Raw genomic sequence first — 7,140 nt, 5'->3', positions numbered from 1 at the left:
TTGTCTGTAAAATCACGTTTTTAGCACCGGAAAAAGAACTGAGATAAAGTGTACCAGCGTTCACATCGATTAACACCGGAACTATTCTACCCATCAACGAGCGCAGACTGAGTGCAGTGCACAGACTGTTTCTATATAATGCGCAATTTCGTTCACATATAGTTTGTCATATACGCTTGTAGAAGATATTGAGATGTCTGGCTTTTTCTTTAAAACTTCCAGTAGAACTTGCTCAATTACACAGGAACTGCGAGACACATTTTTTCGTTCTTTGTGGGAAATGTCTCCCTTTATTGGCTTCTTTTTTGGTTAGAAGGATCTTCCTGTGCTTGAACAAAATAATTAATACTGCTGCGAATTAAGTGTTTGTTAATTTACTTTACTGGCGGGTACGTTTCTGCCAAATTCAGCTTTCGGTTTCTGTACACCTGTCAGATACTTATGCTTATACTACTACTACTACGACGAGAGTACATTTGCAATACATTTCGAACGCGTTCAACATTTTCTAAATTCGAATAAGCGACCCCTACTTTTTCGCGTTATTGAGGGTTTATAGATGAATATAGTTTGCGATAATCGACATTAAAGATATGCCAAGATCTCCGAAATAGGTCGAACGCTTTCAACGACAAAAATAGTTTCGACATGAAATGGCTTTCAGATCTTCTCACCATGAAGAAAACGTGAACTACTTTCAAGATCTCTTATAATCATAATTATACTTGCCAACAAGTTGCACGACTATTTATTTGCACCTTCATATCCGACAAGCATCCTGGCATATTTTCTAATGTAAACATTTTCTTAAAAGGTCACTCGTTTTCTATCGGACTAATAACTTAGAATTATTTAGAAATCTGCCCTATTAATTGGTTACAATTCGTTTAAACTGTGTACACCACCAGACACTATGGTTTCACTCGATTGCGTCTTTCAGCACGAATTAACAATCCATATCGAGAGGATTCACTATTTACTTACGTAGATTTTTCTATAAATAGAAAATTTATTGATAATTTACCCTTTAGCTTTTTTCCGTACCAAGTATGGTACGTTTTTCTAATTTTGGGGTCAACTTATATATATGTTTGAATATATAGAACGTGTACGGTCAAAACGACCGTACACGTTCTATATATTCAAATCTCATGCAAATTTTACTTGAATCAAATAGATAATCATTTTGAATCAGGATCTATTGGTCTGTGTATCATAGAACCAACAGTCCGAGCGAATTGAATTGGACTTATTGATACGAGAACCATAGTGAAACAATCACAAAAATCTTCAAAGATGTCGAAGGAAACTGCGCATAAAATACACCAAACTATGCCGACGCACGCAGCTTGAAATTATCAGAAATTTATTTTTGCGCGCCTTTTTAGTCTCACCTGTGTTTTTTTGTCATAATTTTCATTTACTTTGTATTTTTCTGTTATTCCCGTCCTGTTTGTCTAACACCTTGATCAGCTTTTTATTCTTAATTCGGGTACCTCTAAAACAGGAAACAATGTGATATTAATCTCCTATCTGCCCTATGTGTCTTATCCTCTTAGGCATGACTACCAGCACATTTACAGCGCATTTAAAAAATGACTAAAATTTATCAGTCGGCCGTCGCTTTTCGTGCTAGATCTTGCAATGTTTTTTTCAATAAATGTTTTTGGCCCGCGGTGACAAGTGCTTAATACTCGCTTGCTCTGCGCTAAAATCATCTAATGTAATTTACATCTGTTACCACTCCGTAGAGCTTATGCGGGATTTTATGGCTTCGGCGAGATGTTATGGTACGGCGGTCGATATCCGACGCAACTCAATGGGTTTAGCCCTTCAAGCTATATAGCTCAGGTCGTCTGGATGATCTATTAGCACGTATGTGGCGCAGGATTCCATCTCTCTCAAAGCGGACCACCCGCTGTCACAACTACCAGTTTTTGCCGCCGTAATAACGCGCAACGTGTTCGAGGCAACAGGCCCACAATAACGAGCCTTCCATGGTGTTATTGAAACAGTAGACGTAGTTATCGTGGCCGTTCGCGTCGCTGTGCAGCACGCGCACTCAACTTTTTCAGTTATAGCTTCTTTCTCACGCAAGCACGCGTCACAGCCATGGATGTACGAACATGCCAGCACGTACCCTCCTGTACAATGTAATAGTACGCAATCAGCCGACGCACAATGCCATGTCGGCATGCATCCGATATTACACAGCCGATCTTATTAAGTCAACACTCAGATATAAGTGTGATTTTATAGAACGCGAACCTTCCATCTTCCCCGCAATAAACATCTAGAACTGGCTATTTCATGTGCCGTAACCAATGTAAAACTTTTTACATTTTTTTTATTTTTACATTTTGAATGACGAGCAAGCAGGTTGATCGATTATCGTTCTATGTGTGCCAGCACCGCTTTTACGTCTCACAATGCCAACATAACTGAAGCTGGCCACCCCAGCCTGCCCTGCCATGACAACCGCAATTCCAGTCACGCGTTACGCGCCTCCGCCATTGATCTCGAACCATACGAACTAATTCGGCTCTGGCCGAAAGCGAAACTTACCAATTTCGCTGTCCTTCGTAGAAAACACGCTAAATTCGAGCTCGACGCTCAGCAGATTGTACAGCCGCGCTCGTTTAACGCACACAAACAGCTCAAATCTCCCCGTTCCTCTTACGAAACGGCAATGCTCAGGCGACCCCTTTGGAAGGAGATTTTTTTAAAAGCCTTTTCATGTGGTTTGTCGCAAAAAGATGAGCCACCTCTGAAATAATTTTGTCGCATAAAGGAAGCCGCGCTTGACTCAACTTATGTAAGTGACCAAACTACGAGTCTTGAAGAGCGTGCAGCAACTGTGCATTCGGCTGATTTTTAGCTCGTCTGTAGAGAACGGGAGTAAACCCGGGAGCGCGAATAGCACTGCCGTTAAGGGCAAGTCAGCCTCGTCAGGTCATGATCTATCATCATCATCGCAAGCATCGTGGGCAAGTGACGGAACGGGAGCTCATTTGCAAAGGACTGCTTTTGGTGAAAAAGTAACCAGGCGCGTACCGTACGGAGAGCCAGCGGTAAATTTTTGATCAGTTTATATAATATGATTCTTTACTCCTGAAATCGGTCTGGAGACCTGGTGCAGAGGGACGCGGGTTTCTCGGCCCAATGTTGATAAAAAGAAATCGGAATGTCATGAATATGAACAGTGAAATCCGATGGTGAGTGAAAACCAAGCGAGGCCTGTGGTACGTGGAGGTAGTACACTATAATTCAAATGTGCGGATTAGAGATTCTGGTTCCTGGGGCATGAAATTGTAGACCAATGCGTATGGCAATGGATGGAGGCTTGTGCCTTCCACTCATGTTTTCATTCGGTACTTAAGCCGTTAGGATTATTTAAGATAGCTGGCTTTCAGCAAAAACGCAGTGTTTATTCCCGGATTCAAATTTAAGCAAACACATGTTCCTAAGTTTAGCAGTTAATGACATTATCCACTGTGCTACCTCGTCGAACGCCCTTATCAGTAAAAAGTACTTAGATATATTTGGCGCACACAGTTAACCGTGGTTGAAGGCAGGTTTTTCAACTATCATTGATCATTTAGCCCTGGGCCTTGTAAATAGTTATGGCGAGTTATGGTTCGCATCTATTAAAGTATTAAAGAATGATTCTCGGTAGTCAGACTGTGTGGTTTCGGAATCTGCCTGTGAGATCCTCGAGAAAGTCCATCATTATGAAATGTGTCGTACTGGCATCGCCGGAATTTTTCTTCTTATAGTCATTTAGCCTGATTTTCAAGTATTTGAGAGCTCGTCCGACCCGCGAGCTCTGTGCCGCTCTCTTCTCTTACTGGGTTAATCAAGCTAATGTGATGCATTTATGTTAGAACCAGTTCAGATTCAGTTACGACCAACACAGATAGTTATCCCACTCACATCGTATCCTTTCGAAGTTCTGTTAACAGGATTTGATACGAATCCATGTTACGCGTATACCACTGCCGCTAAGGGCAAGTTAGCCTGGTCAGGTCGCCAAATAGACTCTAATTACGCACCTTTGGTCTCGTTGTTACATCGTTCTAAGATTCTGCAGTATGGATGGAGGTTTTTGAACAGAGTTGTTTGATTCTTATTTAGCAGACAGATTGAAACGGCCTATTTTCTTAAAAATTTAAGACCAGCTCGAATTAAGTTGTTCAGATTTTTAGCAGACAATTTGTACAGAGCCATTGAATATTTAAAAATTGTAATGGTTTATGAATATGGGTTCCATCTTGGGATTACACGAGCATCCTGCATATGGTAAATGGTCCTACTGCTGAAAACTGCGTTAGCTGTTACATCAAAAAATTTCGCCAAGAAACTCTTGGGCTCAAAAATGAACCTGATCGAAGAACCCTTATGAAGTTGAATAACGAAGAGTTAAGAGCTTTTGTAGAAGACAAATTACAGGAGTATTAACATTTAGGTTCACTGTATGCAACCACACAGTTTGGTCAAGCTGATAACGTAAACAATTGGGCATATGGGTGCCACACGTTTTTTAAAACGAAGCCGTTTTTGCGTTGAGTTGTAGTTTGCAATGAAAATAGGCTTTCTATTAGTAATTATAGACAGCCACATTAGTGAGTGGGGCGCAAAATTCGGTTCAAACAGGCATAAGCAAATATTGAAACGTATACTATAAGCAAAAGCCTACGTCAATAACACCTGCATTTGACTATAGATTTATGAGTCCTGGTTTGTTGATTACGGGTAACGTGTACAATAATTGGGTTAGGTGATCAAAAAAATTACCGTTCAACAGCCATATTTAATATAAGAGGAGCACTTGTGTTTTATGATCGTCTACGCTGGCCATTACCATACCTACAGATCACGATGTTTTTCAAAATCTCAACTCAACAAGTTTTGAATAGAAGATTACTTGGTGGAATCTCATATTCTAAAATAGTTAACATCCGAATGGTAGAAAGTAGAAAATAATGGTGCACAATTCAATGGAAAATCTCATAAGTCTCTTACTATACGGACAGAATGGTGTTTGGAACATATGGTTTATCAGTCTTTTCAAGCGTGTACGTTGCAATCACCATTACGTTGTGCAAGCAAGCACTATAGCTATTGATGTAAATATGGGCTCACCTTTGATAGCATGTCGATTCGTATTTGTCGTACAACGTGAAAGACCTTTCCGCTCGAGGACGAACCTGTAAAGCGGACACGGAGCACACGTGGGGAAACACGTGGCCTAAGTCTGTATCCATCAGCTATCATACATCTTACCATTACCTACTGCGTTCTGTAGGCATCTCTTGATTCAATAGCCCTTAGCTGTGGAAAAGGTGATTTCATACGTCATAACTAACTTGGCGTCCGCTGCAAACGAACAGAGACGATTCAAGCCTTTGTCAATGCGTCTTTGCATGTGGTTGCGTGCATGGTTTTTAGAGAGACACTGTCTATCCGTGAACACCCGATCTAATAAGAATTAATAGATATGGCGGCTCACATACTACAAAGAGCATGCTGTAACGACGAGAAAAAGTAAGTTTTGTCAAGCGCTGCTTTCCCGAACAAGTGCTCATGTGTGTATTTGGCAATAAAAAAAAAAACCGAAACCGCTGTATTCCTTAGAATGCAAAAGAATAGGTACGTAGTGGCGTAAATGTTGCTTCCTTCAGCAGGTAAGTCATGACGACAACTTTTCAACGAACTTTTTATCTAATATAATAAAGCATTAATATAACTATAGAATACGTACGGTGTAGCTTTTTTCTAGATCTTTACAGTAGTGAACAAAAAACTGAAAATTCCGATCAAAATCAGCAAAGGTGATTTACTATGCTCTATAGTTCGGTGCACCTTATCAAGCTGTACATTGCTAACTTCTTGAATTTATGAATGAGAAGCACGATGACGCGTCATATTGCATCAGTGTAATGGAAGTGCAGTTTAACAAGCGGTACTCAGGCTTTATCCAGTATTAGTTGCGGAAACTATAGACATTGTATACTATTGTTATTGAATCAAAAAATCAATATAAAAACTGGCCATATTGAAAATATCCAAACACGATCTAGTACCTTGAATACTGACTTTTGTTAGTATATTTCTATATGGAACATTCTACGTCCAATTTAACGTGAAATTTTTGTCACGATCACCATAGTTCCGGATATATACATCTCGATAAGTTACGCTGAGATATCGCCTCCTAGATTATGAGTCTAGTATATTTATAAAGAGATCGACATAACACACTGTGAATTTTACGCGAACAAGAACAGTTACTTAGTTTCTACAAAATACATTTCTTGGAATTGTTTATTTTTACTTTATTTTGCAGTTAGTATTTTGAGGTAACGTTAACTAAACGCGCAGGCCTATGTAACTACAGTTGATTTTATGCATAATAATAATATTCATTTGAAAAGGCGCGCGCTAGCCAACAAGACGATATCTTTTCTATGCGTCACATAATAGCCAAGTGTCGTTCCTGCTATAAATATATAAAAAATAAATAAATAAATAAAACGTAACTATTTAAGCGTAAGCATTTGACTTAATCGACAGAAGTTCATAGCTTTGTTCTGTTTTATCAGTTACATTAGGATTTCATTAAATTGACTATTAAAATATATGTGACTGTATCGAATGAACTTAACAGAATGCTATAGAGGGTCAGACTAGATGGAAAATAGGAATATACGCTTGATAAGACTCGGTAAGCTAGGTCTAAGAAAGTAAGTATTTCTCTGTTGTGTACGATTGAATTTACTGCGATTTTCGAGACCTTTTTTTGAATGCGATGGAAAATTTCCGAATAGAGATTTACGCAGTTTGATTGTCAAATAGCTTAATAAACGTATTTCTGTAATTATTAACACTTTCCCGGTTTCTTTCTTGTTCATTTGTTCGAACACGACTGAGATGTGGCCCATTGGTACGTTCAATAGGTATCAATATACACTTTGTTTATATTTATCTCAAGTCATTTGAATTATAAGTAGGAAAGGTATAAGTAATAAGTAGAATATAAGGTAGAGGTAAGCATGTTAATAAGACGAAACAGTAAAGAACCAAAGATTGGTGCGTGGAGCTATTCTTTCCCGCATTTATATTACGAACGAGGAAAAAGAC

General features: G+C 39.1%; 1 protein-coding gene across 1 annotated transcript in view; it reads right to left on the bottom strand.

Annotated features, from left to right (window-relative positions):
• The window catches only part of AQP (aquaporin), a 33,721-nt gene that overhangs the window by 25,941 nt on the left and 640 nt on the right, over window positions 1-7,140 (bottom strand). Inside the window, exon 2 of the mRNA XM_022832673.2 lies at window positions 5,143-5,376. The gene's annotated coding sequence lies outside the window, so the exon portion shown is untranslated. The remainder of the gene's footprint in view (window positions 1-5,142; window positions 5,377-7,140) is intronic.

Source organism: Varroa jacobsoni, unplaced genomic scaffold (assembly GCF_002532875.2).
Source record: "Varroa jacobsoni isolate VJ856 unplaced genomic scaffold, vjacob_1.0 scaffold_404, whole genome shotgun sequence".
In the NCBI taxonomy this organism is placed as follows: domain Eukaryota; kingdom Metazoa; phylum Arthropoda; class Arachnida; order Mesostigmata; family Varroidae; genus Varroa; species Varroa jacobsoni.
The sequence above is the reverse complement of the archived record's forward strand: the minus strand, read 5'-3'. Positions and strand labels throughout refer to the sequence as shown.